Source organism: Rhineura floridana, chromosome 1 (assembly GCF_030035675.1).
Source record: "Rhineura floridana isolate rRhiFlo1 chromosome 1, rRhiFlo1.hap2, whole genome shotgun sequence".
NCBI classification, from domain to species: Eukaryota; Metazoa; Chordata; class Lepidosauria; order Squamata; family Rhineuridae; genus Rhineura; species Rhineura floridana.
Window position 1 is genome coordinate 281,813,356 of NC_084480.1, and position 13,652 is coordinate 281,827,007.

Consider the following 13,652-nt stretch of genomic DNA (forward strand, 5'->3'; position numbering starts at 1 on the left):
ATGCTTCAGTAAAGGGAGTGTAAATACAGCCTTTATATAAAACGAAGAGGACAATAAAGCCATTACTCCCAAATCACTTACACAACAGATCAATCGGCTTATTTTAAATTGATCTGGCATAATGCTGTCATTTGCTAATACAAGGCCAGCCAAGTGAGACACTCTTCATACCTCTCCCTTCGCTTTCACTTGTAGTCAGACTATGAAAAAGTTAAAGAAAAGAAATTACAATATGGTACTTAAATATCTATTTGGGGGCTGATGAGGGGAGAATATTTGTCATCGAACTCTTAGCTGCAATATTAGAAAATAAAAGCAGCAAATATTTATCTCGGTCTTCTCAATAAGAGCCAGGGACTCGAATACATAAAAAAGAAGTCTGTAACTAAGTCAGTATCTGTGAGTTCAAACCAAAAGAAGGAGTTAACATTCTTGAGTCCATAACAGGAAAGCCCCAGCGGCAGTGGCAACTCTCAAATGCTGGACTGTGGCAAGAAACTGCAGATCCATGGGGCTGAATCTAACAGTGATTCTGTACTAGTGGAAAGCACTTTTACTTGTGCAATGGAGCACCTAATTTTTTTGCTAATACTGCAGCTCCCCACGCTTCCCGAAAAGCTGCTGCTGCTGCGAGTTGGGAAACCCTCTATAGCAGTTCTGGATATAGCAAGGGTGGCAGCAGGCAATAAGGATTGGTAAAAAATATCATGGAAGTGCTAGCACAGGGGTAGCCAATATGGTACATTCGAGATGTTGTTGCACTACAGTTCCCATCAAACCTGAATATTGGCAATGCTAGCTGGGACTGATGAGAGTTGTAGTTCAAAAACATCTGGAGGACACCACATTGGCTACTACTGTGCTAGCACAAAACCACAAGGTGATATAACTCTTAAGTCAGCTGTTGAAAGGGTGTGTGGCTTTTGGATGTCAAAGCTGCTGGATCATCAGAATTTTTCTAAAGCTTGATGAGGAATTAAGATGGGGGGAATGCCCACATTTTATCTTCCTCTTGACATTTCACCAAACAGTTCATCATATGGTAGGATCAGTTTGTGGACACTACCATTTCAGACTGCAGGCAGAAGAACCAGCAATCTGCTCATATATAGCAAGGCTCCCTGCACAAAGCATACTGGATGCCTCTGTAACATGGAGAAGGGCCGTAGTTCAGTGGTTGAGCATCTCCTTTGCAGACAGAAGGTCCTAGGTTCAGTGCCAGGCATCTCAAGGCAGGACTGAGAAACAGTTCCATCTGAAACTCTGAACAAGACAGGCCGCAGTCTGATTCAGTATAAGGCAGCCTCCTATATGTCCTAACATGCTAGTTTTATTTATTTTGTTGGTGAGCATTCACACCTGCAATTCCTATACCTGTTTATCCCATAATAAGCTGTTTATCTAGTTCAGGCCAAAGTCCCCTTGTTGAGTTTGAATATTTCACCTCAAACTATATAGTAGAATCTCAACAAAATCTGTCTTGAGAAGACTGCCCTTTTGCTTCTATATTGTCTTTTGGAGGACAGATGTTAACATTTATTTATTTATGTATGTATGTATGTCATTTCTATACCGCTTTATATTATTTGGAAAACAAATTTCAAAGCAGTTTACAACCTAGATTAAAACATTGAACAAAACATCACAAAATATTAAAAGAAAACAATCACTTCTGGACTGCTCTGTTAAGGAACTGGGGGATAAATGAATCTAGAAAGAAAATAAATTGTAGACATTGGATCTATTAATTGGGGGGGGGGGTCATAGCAAGCCACCCACACCACACACGTATAGCCAGTCCCAACAGCCATGAAAAGGTGGTGCTTTCAGCAGGCAGCCACCTGCTCAATTTGGCTATTGGTTCAAGAACTGCTACAGAAAGGAATCTGTTTAGCAAGCAAGCAAATAAATAAATAAATAAAAATGTTTGAAACTAGGATGTTACGCCACTACTAACCCAAATCATATATATTTGCATTATCAATTAAATAGTATTTCAATAGTGTGGCAAGACAGCATCACATTTGTATTAGGTTAGTGCAACAGATAACTTCCACACTGCCTACTAGCTGCCACCATGGGTTTTATTTTTAGGAGCAAGTCATATATTCCAATTAAAATAATATGAGGGCGTGTTCTGTATTGGGTTGCTTACTGATGGTTTCACTTCCTTTATCTCTCTAATCATGTCCAAACACCAACAATATTCTTTATTTTAAAATAAAGAATAAAGCATTCTTTATTTTAGAATAAAATAACCCAACGATGAGGTGAAACAATACTCAAAAGCTAAAATAAATGCAACAGATTACTTGGATAATATGTTCTAGTTCCCCAGGAAAAAGGGATTCATAGCTGAATGCATATTGCAGATGATATAAAGCAGGGAGATAAATCATGTCTGTTGAACCTGGCAGGTTTAACAATACAGTCCACAGTAAGCTTCACATGTGGCAGTCAGAGAATAGACCACCTTACAACTCCATTAATCATTGTGGGTGAGATTTAAACTCCACTGAAATCAATGGCAATTAACTTCAGTAGATTATTGGCTGTTCTGTAAAGGAAGGAATATGAAACCATAGCTTCCACTGAAGCTCTCTAGAAACATTATGACTGTTGCAGCAATGCTAACTCCAGGTGCCCTCTGGTGGACCCTTTCTTCCATCAGTGGCTCAAGGTGAGTTTACCTGGCAGTGACAGCCACAACAACAGACAGTGCTTCAAGCACCTCTGAGGGGCTGTGTTAAGCCACCGTGAAAATTTCTCATAATGCCCCAGATCAATGCTACATTGCTGGAAAATGACAAAAGTGGCAAGACCTTCTTAAAGCGCTAGGCTGATTCTTTTTTTCTTTTTCTTTTCTTTTTAAGAGAAGCCCAGGCCAGCCATGGGCCCAGGGTACTGGGACAATTGCTTGAGGATACTGGGACTGGCCCTGCACAGCAAGATGAAATAGCACTACAGTTCAAAACAAAACAAAACAAAATCACACAGAAACCTTCCATTATAGTTTTAACTATTTGTTATAATCATTATGAAATCCAAAATCCAAAACTAGAACTTCATATTGTTGAAGCAATGATTTCAAGTTTCTACTTTGCATCTTATCAAAAGTGGCCAGTGTAGTGAGGCAGAACCATGAAGCTGCCCTCCCAATACTGGTATCACCATAGCTTACCTGGATGTGACTAGGATGGAACAGGATGGCAGCAAGGTTGAGGTTGGGCAGATGCATTGCTGGAACCAATTCTGCAGTTCTTCCAATGCATCCACATAGCTCCAACCTCCCACCACCTTACCTCCTCCAGGTAATCTGCACAGCAGGGCTGGAGATCCTTTGGCACTCCAGATGTTGCTGAGCTACAACTCCCAAGCATAGCCAATAGCCAGAGATGATGGAAATTGTAGCTCAGCAACATCTGGAGGGCCAAAGGTTCCCCACCCGTGCTGTAGAGACACTAATGTCAGGACAATGCCTCTACAGTTCTGCCCCACTACAACAACTGCTACTGGATGCTATAGCTGAGGAACACTATTAAGGGTTGATTCTAGGGTTGTGCAGGTACCCCTCCGATCCAATTTGTGGCTCTGATTTGTAAATATAGACCAGGCTCAATCTAGTCTGGACCGATTTGGACCTGATGCTACCCGATTCAGAATCCAGATATTACAAATCTCTGGAAATCCCATTGACTTACATTGCAAAACTGACACAGCTGTAACATTGTTTTTTGAACTAGAGACATGAAATCTGGAGTAATGATAGCTATTTTACAGGGGATCCCTGCCAAGCTGCAAGTGGACAGCTCCACTCTTAAAGTTTAAAATGCTTTTAAAATTAAAATGGACATAATGGCTTTGTTTTTTCATACAGGGACATGAAGTTATAGAAGGAGGTAACCCTGACGAATTTCAGGTGGGTAGCTCCAGGGGTTTTCATGCTAGCTACCTTTAAATTTTGCTTTTCCCAAAACAATATTTTTAGAAAGACACTGAGTGCTCAGTCATGCCAATTTTCATGCTCCTGTGTTTCCACTGTTTCTTCCTTCAAGATTTTTTTGGGGAAAAGGAGGGATTTTAAAAATTAGGTTTGCGATACTTGACATGTGTAGGTGGCATCAGGCATGCACAGGCTGGCAGCACCATGGAGATACTATGCACACTGGGCCGACCACATGGCAGTGGGGGACAGCAAAGAGATCCTACTTTGCTGCCTCCATTGCATCCTTGAGTAACTATCCTGCTGAGTTGTTCTGTGTGGTCCGGAGGTTGGTCACTCATGACCAGGGGGATGGACCTCTGGAGCACACCATGTCCAGCTGTTACTGGCTGGCTAAAAACAAAGTCACTCGGCTCAACAGTAGATGCTACTATTGTGGCAGTGCCAGCTGAGGAGTCCAATGCAACGTCGAACCCAATGTTGTGGGATCAATTCCACTTAATGCAGTCTGATAACATGGACAAGATGCTTGGAGTGATGTGCCTGACCACTTGTTCATTAGATTCTTGTCCATCCTGGCTTATTAAAGCTAGCCAGAGTGGGGTACCTGAATGGGTTACAGGTGTAGTAAACGCATCTTTGTGTGATGGTGTGATGCCCACTGCCCTTAAAGAGGCGGTGGTGCGTCCATTTCTTTTTAAGCCTACATTGGACCCAAAGGAGTGTAACAACTATAGACCAGTCGCCAACACCCCTTTCTTGGCAAAGGTGGTGGAGAAGGTGGTTGTAGAGCAATTGCAGGTATTCCTGGATGAGACTAATTATCTAAATCCATCACAATCTGGATTCAGACCTGGTTTCAAAACAGGATCAGCCTTGGTCACCCTAATGGATGACCTTTATCATGAGAGAGACACATGTGACCCTGTTACTTCTGCTCAATCTCTCAGTGACATTTGCTACCATTGACCATGGTATCCTCCTGGACCAACTCAGTGGGATGGGTATTGCAGGCATTGGATGATGGTGGTTCTGCTCTTATCTTCAGGGTCGGATCCAGAGAGTAACACTGGGTGAGTATTCCTTGGCCCCTTGGCACTAGTGCAACGGGGTTCCGCAGGGTACTTTTCCCTTCCCAGTGCTATTCAACATCTGTATGAAGTCATTGGGAGCAATCATTGGGAGTTTTGGAGCAAGGTGTCAGCAATATGCTGATGACACTCAGCTCTATTTCTCCATGACATCTGAATAAGGTGGGGCTGTAAATGCTCTGGATCGGTGTCTGAATGCTGTGGTAGATTGGATGAAGGACAATAAACTGTGCTTAAATCCTGGGAAGTTAGAGGCACTTTGGGTAGGTGGCTTCCATGTCTGGGAGATAGGCAGGTTACCTGTTCTGGGTGGGGTTGTGCTTCCTTTGAAGGACCAGGTTTGTAGCTTAGGGGTACTCCCCTAGATTAATCTTTGTTCATAGAGCCCCAAGTATCCTCTGTGGCTAGGAGTGCCTTTTACCAGCTTTGTCTGGTTCATCAGCTACAGACACTCCTGTACAGGGATAGCCTGACCTCTGTAGTCCATGCACTGGTAACCGTGAGGCTGGATTACTCAATGCACTCTATGTGCCACCCTGGGCTCCTGCTGGGAGGAAGGGCAGGATATAAATAAAATAATAAATAAATAAATAAAATAATAAATAATGTGGGGCTGCTCTTGGTCCTGGTTTGGAAGCTCCAGCTGGTGCAAATTGCAGTGGCCAGATTGTTGATGGGAGCACAGGGCCGAAACATGTGACACCATGTTTAAAACATTTGCACTGGCTGCCCATCTGCTACTGAGACAGGGTCAAAGTCCTTGTATTAATTTAGAAAGCCCTGAACAACTTAGATCCAGGGTATCTTAGGGACTGGCTGAACCCTTATATCCCAGCTCGATCACTAAGATCATCTGCAGGAGCAGCCTTGGTTGTCCTCCCAAGTTAGTGAGGCTCATTTAATATTGACACAAAACCGAGCCTTCAGTGTTTTTATTATTATTATTTTTATTATTGTTGTTGTTGTTGTTATTTGGTGACATGGTAGCCCCTATAGAGGGGACTAACTCTGCCAAATTTCAGGAGAGTAGCTCCAGGGGTTTTAATGCTAGTCACCTTTAATATATGCTTTTTCCAATATTTTTTTTAAAAAAAGACCCTGTCATGTAGGTGGCAGATTGCCAACAGCAATAGTGAGTGAGAGGAAAAATAAAAATACTATTTAATATTAATATTCACTGTGGTTAGCATTTTGAAATAACAACAACAATAATCTTTAACTCAGAATGCTGGCTAATATGCCCACCACCACCAACACGTGTATCCATACAAGCTGGCTGCTCCTTATTGTTTGTGGTCAGCTATTGGAAAATAATAAGACTGAATTCAGAAAGCTTTGGGTAAATATGCCCACAAGGTTTAATAATAATTCTTAGAAATCAGAATAGAAAAAATATCACACAAACAAGAAACATTCTTTTTAAAAAATATGTAAACAAGTATGGGACTGGGATTGATTTGGAAAGAACAGAGAAACATACCCAAGCTGAACAAATGCCACCCAAACCCCACCAAACATTTCTAAGAGACAGAACTTCAGTCTTTCCAAGCACTGTCATTGGAGAGTATTGGGTGGGGTGACAGAATTCTAGCCTTCCTCCCTCTCTCCCTTTATGGTGTTGTAATTGCTCCATTTCACAGACACCCTGTCTGTGTTCATTACAGACTGTTTTGAGCTACAGATCTGTAAAAACCTCTACAAATTGATTCAGGACTAGCCAATCCTCTCTGTAGAGATTTGTAGCTACTTCAACCAGAATCGGACAAGATAGAAATTGGCCTGCATCAGCCCTATTTGGTTTGTTATTTGTACATATACAGTGCACAGCCCTAGCTGACACACTGGCTTTTCTGTCTGCTCCTTGGTACACTCCTCTGCTATGTCTTCTGTCAAACTGCAAAGAGCAGATGCTATGCAATAAAACCCTGATTTTCACTACAGCCTTTAGACATGATAGCAATGTTAATAAAAAATAAAATGAAATGAAAAATGCTGTCCTGGCTTGTTTAAGTACACAAGAGTCAAAAGTAAATGTAATTCAATGACATCATTGACCGGATTGCTAGCTAATTGGTGCAATTTCCAAGCACAAAGATCAATCAAGCTCATATTCCAACCACAATTCACATAGATAATGAAACCAAGATTCTGTAAAATCAAGATCTTATAAAAGACTTCCATAGTGTTTTAAAAAAATTAAGCTGGAGAGGGAAGTGTGCTATAAAGAATGATAAAAATAATATGATATTCTTTTGTTCTTTACAAAATTATGTAAGTGGATCTGATGATATCAGCCTGCGTGGCTTTGTGCATTTTGAGGCATGTCTCCATAGTTCTAGAATAGGGAAATGAGCAAAAGCTTCTAAAAAGACTCTGCATCATATCAATCAATCTTCCCAGACAAAGTTATGAAATTCGAAAGAATGGAAGGAAAATTATTTCAGCCCTGTTTTCCTTGAGGACGTTGACAGAGTGCTTGGCATTGTGAAGACTATCACATGTTGTTTAGATTTCTGCCCATCTTGCATGGTTAAAGCTAGTCAAGTGGAGCTTAAAGACCTATGGTTTGAAACAGCAAACATCACAAAGAGAGAGGAACTGATAATATACTATTTCTGAAGAAACTAGATGGGAATTATTTAGCCAGCTCTAGATCAGTCTCAAATTTTCCGTTTTAGGAGTGGTTAGCTGAAGTTGTGGCAGCAGAAGACTACATCCTCCCTCAACCCATTCCAGCCAGACTTCTGGCGTTGTTATGTGACTGAGACAGCTTTAGGATCTCTGGTAGATTATCTATGTCTTGAAGATGACAGAGAGAACTCTTCCTTCTTGATACTTCTGGACTTTGGATAAGGTGATTGTGTAATTCTGTTAATCCAACTTGAATAGTTAGCAAGAGTGTCAGATCTAGCCTGAATATGGTTCCATTCTTTTCAGCTGGAATGCATTCAATGAGTTATCATTGGTGATGCTAGCTCAGCCACTTGGGGGCTCATATGGTGTTTCACTGGGCTAAATTTTATCACTGATGCTCCTTAACATCTATATGAATATCTGAAGTTTGGAATTAGGTGTCAACCAATATGCTGATGACATCCAGATCTATATTTATTCAACTAAGTACCCACTGTCTCAGTTCCCAACCAATACTTGCAGGCAGTGGTCAGTTAAATAAGGTTAAATCGGTTGAAAATGAATGCAGGCAAGATGGAGGAACTGCTTGTAAATAATCCCAATGCTTCCTGTGATAGATGAGGTAGCAATTTACCTGTTTGACTAGATTAGGAGGCAAGGATTGCTTCTGCACCCTGCTTTACTCCTTGATAGACAGGCATCAGAAATGGCCTGGGGTGCTTATTATAAATTTAATTTGCTACATAGGCAGTTTCCTGTAGAAGATGGATATTGACATGGTGGTAGTTCCTTTTGTCACATCTAGGATCAACTCCTATAAAGTGCTTTATGAGAAGCTGCCCTGCAAGATAGATTTGGAACCTTTGACAATTGCATAATGCTATTTTCCATTTCTTGGTAGAAGCTGAAAAGTGGGAATGTCATCTATTCTATAGATAGCTGCTGGGTTGCCTCAAGCTTTGGAACAGTGGAATGTAAATGTTTTAATAAATCCCTATCTAGCTACAGGGGGGCATATTTTCTTCAAAGTTAACAAAACTTACAAATCCATTATAGACAAGAGATTGTGGTCACTCATCTGCTAAAAGTTAGTCATGACTGATATTTCAATGGGACTTTGTCAGAATTAACTACAGTATAGCTGGATTGTAGCCATCGAGAACAATAACAGCATTTCTTGGAAATAAAACAGAGTGACATTTTCAGAGTCATATCTGGGGGAAAATAGTTTGGAACTAAAGAAGGGGGTAGGGGAAGCGATTTTAATTCTTGCAACAAACAAGATTTGCTACTTTGCAAATGTAAACAGCATGCTCATAGCTTTAGAAAATGGAAGGGACTCAGAGAGTTTTTTCTAATTGAATTACCAGACAATTGCTTGCAGATATCAATTCAGAACTATGTGCAGAGCAAGAGAAAAGACTGAGAAGAAAATAACATAGTTAAAGATGCAAAGAATTGCAGAGGATTTTAGCACACCTAACGTAATGTCAAAAATACATTCTGAAAGAAATTAAAGAAATGAGCCAATTCACAAGATCACAACAAATGGAGATGATAGTAATAAAAAATAGAATGTCTATTAAACTAGTTGAAGAACAGAGCATTTGTAACCATACTGTGGCGAGAAGACCTGTTTTTATAAGAAGGAAAATATTCATTTCCTCATATACTTGGCTTATTGTCAAAGTGATGTAAAGTTTTTTTTTCATGTATATACTGCAGGGGAATAATCAACCTTGAGATCTGGAACAGTTCATAAATCAGAGAGAGAACCTGTCAACCTGTTTGTGATGTTCAGCAAGTACAAGAAGCACTTTGGAATTCTGCAGATCATTGGGGGAATTTGATGCAAAATAATAAGCAGAGCTGCAAGCACGGAATGGAACAGGCATTTTTGACAACTGAAACAAGATACAGAAGACAAGAAATAAAAAGAAATAAAACCCAGGTTTAATCATTATACTTGCCTCCATCACCTTGAAGTGCATGGTAGCAACTCAAAGCTTAGGAAACAAGTTCTGATCCACACTTAGTTTTTCTTTCTTTAATAAATTAATTATAAATCACCCTTCAGGGCACCATTCTCTCCCAATGCAGTTTACAACATTTCATAAGATTATAATAATATTAATTAACAACATAATAATATAATGGAAATGGAAATGGATTGCCTTTAAGTCGATCCCAACTTATGGCGACCCTAATAGGGTTTTCATGGTAAGCGGTATTCAAAGGTGGTTTACCATTGCCTTCCTCTGAGGCTGAGAGGCAGTGACTGGCCCAAGGTCACGCAGAGAGCTTCATGGCTGTGTGAGGATTAGAACCCTGGTCTCCCAGGTTGTAGTCCAACACTCTAACCACTACACCACACTGGCTCTCGCCAAAAATATAATATAATATAACCGCCCAATTAAGATCACACTATAACCCCTCCAAAACTGAGCAATAGCGATGAATTAATCACACCAGCTAATAAAAAGCAGACTGAAATAAAAATGTTTTAAGATTTTTCTTGCATAACAATCACTGGCAAATAACTGAATTCTACTATTATGGGGAAATGGTGGAATCTTGAGAGGGAGTAAGAAATAAGATTACAAGCTGGTGATCTTATATTCTTGTTAAAACCTGTAGCCTCTTATAGCAGACCTAAAAGTAATTAGCAGGCTAAAAGTAAAAGGGCTCATGGGAGCTGAGAGAAGGGTACAGTTTAGCAAAAGAACCATGCTGTAGCAGCCTTCTATTCCACCAACTCTAACACTGATGATGTCAAGTAGTTGGCCACAGTTACTAAAAAATAGGCATATGGTTTGCTTTTCTCCATTAAAGCAGGCCTCAAATTTAGAGCTGGAATATCAGTGAACCAACTTGCCATCTGTGAACTTTGTTCCTGGATCATACATGCCTACCTTTTAGCAGAATTAGGTTCAGACTAGGGATTCACAAATCTTTCAGTTTTGGTTTCAATACAGTTTGGTTTTAAATACAGTTATCCACATTACCACAGCAATTTGCAAATAAAAAAATCCATATAAAAATTCATCAGTGTTTTAGTGTGAATTTCTCCTAATATACTTTTTTGCAAATAATTTTCCATAATGTAATGCGTTTTTATATCTAATTTTCACTAATGTATGCATTTCTATGAACACCTTCCCTTAGTATATTCATTTTTCTACAGATTGTTTGGCTGGAGAACTGCACTGCAAAATTCAGAGAAAAGAGATTTTTCTAAGGTTTCGGTTAGCATAGTTTATTTATTTTATTTATTTATTATTTGATTTATATCCCACCCTTCCTTCCAGCAGGAGCCAGGCGGCAAACACTCTAAAACATCACAAAAAAACTTAAAATACATTAAAACAAAACCACATTAAAAACATTTTTAAAAAAGCTTTAAAAACTTTTTTTAAAAAAAGGGTTAAAACATATTATTAAAGAAAACATTAAAAACAATTCTAACACAGACGTTTATCATTAAAATACAAACCAAATCTTCGCCATCCCTAGCCCACATGTCAGTATGGCATTTTCTTACAGACCCAGGAGATCCAATGTACACAAAGGCCTTGCCCAGACAAGATGGCCCATTGCTTTCAATGGAGCATGCTCCTGTCAATCATTATTTGTACACATGATTCTCCTTCCTAGATTCGAATGAGTGTAGTTATCTGTTGCCAAGATAGTGCCATGTGTACCCATCCAAACTGGGTAAAAGTTTTATAGTGTTAATCTTCAAATTACATCTATCTCGCTCACCTGTCCATCAGCTAAATATATAATATAGAAAACCAAAGAAGAGGCAAGGCTGTAGCTCAGTGGTACAGCACATGCTTTGCATGCAGAAGGTCCCAGGCTCAATTCATGGCATTTCTACATAGGTCTGGGAAAGATCCCATCTGAAAATCTGGAGAGCTGCTGCCAGTCAGGGTAGATAATACTGAGCTAGATATGACCAAAAAATGTCTTGGTATTAAGGCAGTTTCCTATGTTTCTAGCTTCCTAAGAAACCTTCACTGGTAACTCAGCCTATTATGTTTACTATACCACATGATATATTAAAAGGGATTCCTTATTATGAGGGTGAAGATCAAATGCTATTCATAATGTTAAACATTCCTGAATAAAGTGCCTGAATAAAGTGATAGATTATTTACATGATTGCCCATCATTTTACATCAAGTAAGTTGTAAGTATGAGCATTTCTAAGTGCTATTTTTATACATGTGGATTATTCAAGACTGAAACAATTTTACTCTCCTATCTTCCATGCAAATATTTAAACACTTATTTTAGTTTCAACAACAATAGACTATGCTATTGTAATTGTCTGGCATAGCTTAGTCAAATATATATGCAGATATGAGCAATAGTGCATAGAAATTTCAAGTGTCCAGTACAATACACCCAAATGTTTATTCGATTTCCTTGTTATTATACAGCCACGAGAGTGGCTGTATACTATAGCCAGCATGAACTTTTCACATTCCGCAATGTTAAATTGAAAATACCTCCCCATGCCATTCTGCTGCTTCCCATAAGGTCATTTCAAAACAAAACCTTACAAAACCTACAGTCCTGAATTCAGAAACGCTTGCTTAACAACCTTCTAAGTTTTCATGGCAACACACCAAAGAGTCAGAAAGAATCGAGAGTTCAAAGTGTAAAACAAGAGAAAAAAACCAAGAGCCCTGTTGGACTTTCTTCTGTCAGTGGTCTCATAGGTGTGCTCTGTGTTTTTAATTGACCATGCCCACCTTTCCTTAAGTGGAGTAGTTTAAGCATAGCAGGCTGAAAACATGCATCTTGGGCAGGCCAAGTTTGTTTTTTCCAACAGCTAGATTCATTGCTTAAGTAGCAATATATTGTAGTCAGTCTGATTTTACATTAAACTGCAGTTTCAGATTCAACTGTTAATGCACACATAATACAAACAGAACATAACCTCCAGTTTGAAACACAAAAGACTGTCAATCATCATATGACACTGACCAATAAAAAGGCTTTGAAATTATAAAAATAAATTTGACACAGATTTCTTGGGTGAATAATGAGATAAATATAATTTTCTAGGTTAGATTCTCTGTAGAAACAGTAACACAGGAAAGAAGCAAAGTAAGAAGAACACCAACAAACATACAAAAATATAATTATCTTTGGAGATGGCAGGTGTTGCCACCACTCACCATACGCTCAGAGGCACATGTGACCAAATTCTTCCAAGCTACACAGGAAGTGGATTGGACTGTGAAAGACCAACCCAAATAGTGTTTGCATTTTGACAAATTTGTAGGGCAGTCCAATATCTCAGAGAGGAGGTCAGGTCTCCTGCTCCTGCTGCATTCACTATAGCTGCCCAATTTCCCTGCTTTTTAAAGTTTGATAGAAATATCTGTGGGCTATAGGTACATTCTTAAACTGCAAGGGTTTTTTTGCATTTGAGTGAATTTATAGCAAGTGTACTGACAACATTTCTACTACTGGAGTTTCAAAGAACTTTCCCCCCCCCTCTCTCTGTGTGTGTGTGTGTGTGTGAGAGAGAGAGACAGAGAGAGAGACTTCAAAATGTGACTGCTATTTTTAACAGTACTTGGGCATACATGATTCATGCTGAGATTCATATGAAGAAGGTTTGTTATGAATCAGACCACTGGCCCACCTACTTACAGAGTAGGTATTGTTTACTCTGGCTGTGATTCTTCAAGGTCTCAAGAACAGACATCTCTTACCCCTTCCCTCCCTGAGTTACTTTTAATTGACAATGCCAGGAACTGAACACAGTATCTGCTATACCCTCTCACCTCAGTTCAGTGTTGCATTAGAAAGGTCATAATCAAGAGAAGCTCTTCTGCAAGAGAACAGCATGAGAATTATCTATTTGCCTTGCACAGGTTGCTTTATCTGCAATTTCGAGCAAGGAAAATCAAGTTGCATCCATGCCACATATGGAAGACTGTTCCACCCCGAGCAAAGGTTTGCAC

The 13,652-nt window shown here is 39.5% G+C and overlaps 1 protein-coding gene across 7 annotated transcripts in view; it reads right to left on the minus strand.

Moving 5' to 3' along the window:
* RUNX1T1 (RUNX1 partner transcriptional co-repressor 1) overlaps window positions 1-13,652 on the minus strand; it is a 228,537-nt gene that overhangs the window by 31,529 nt on the left and 183,356 nt on the right. The window lies entirely within an intron of this gene.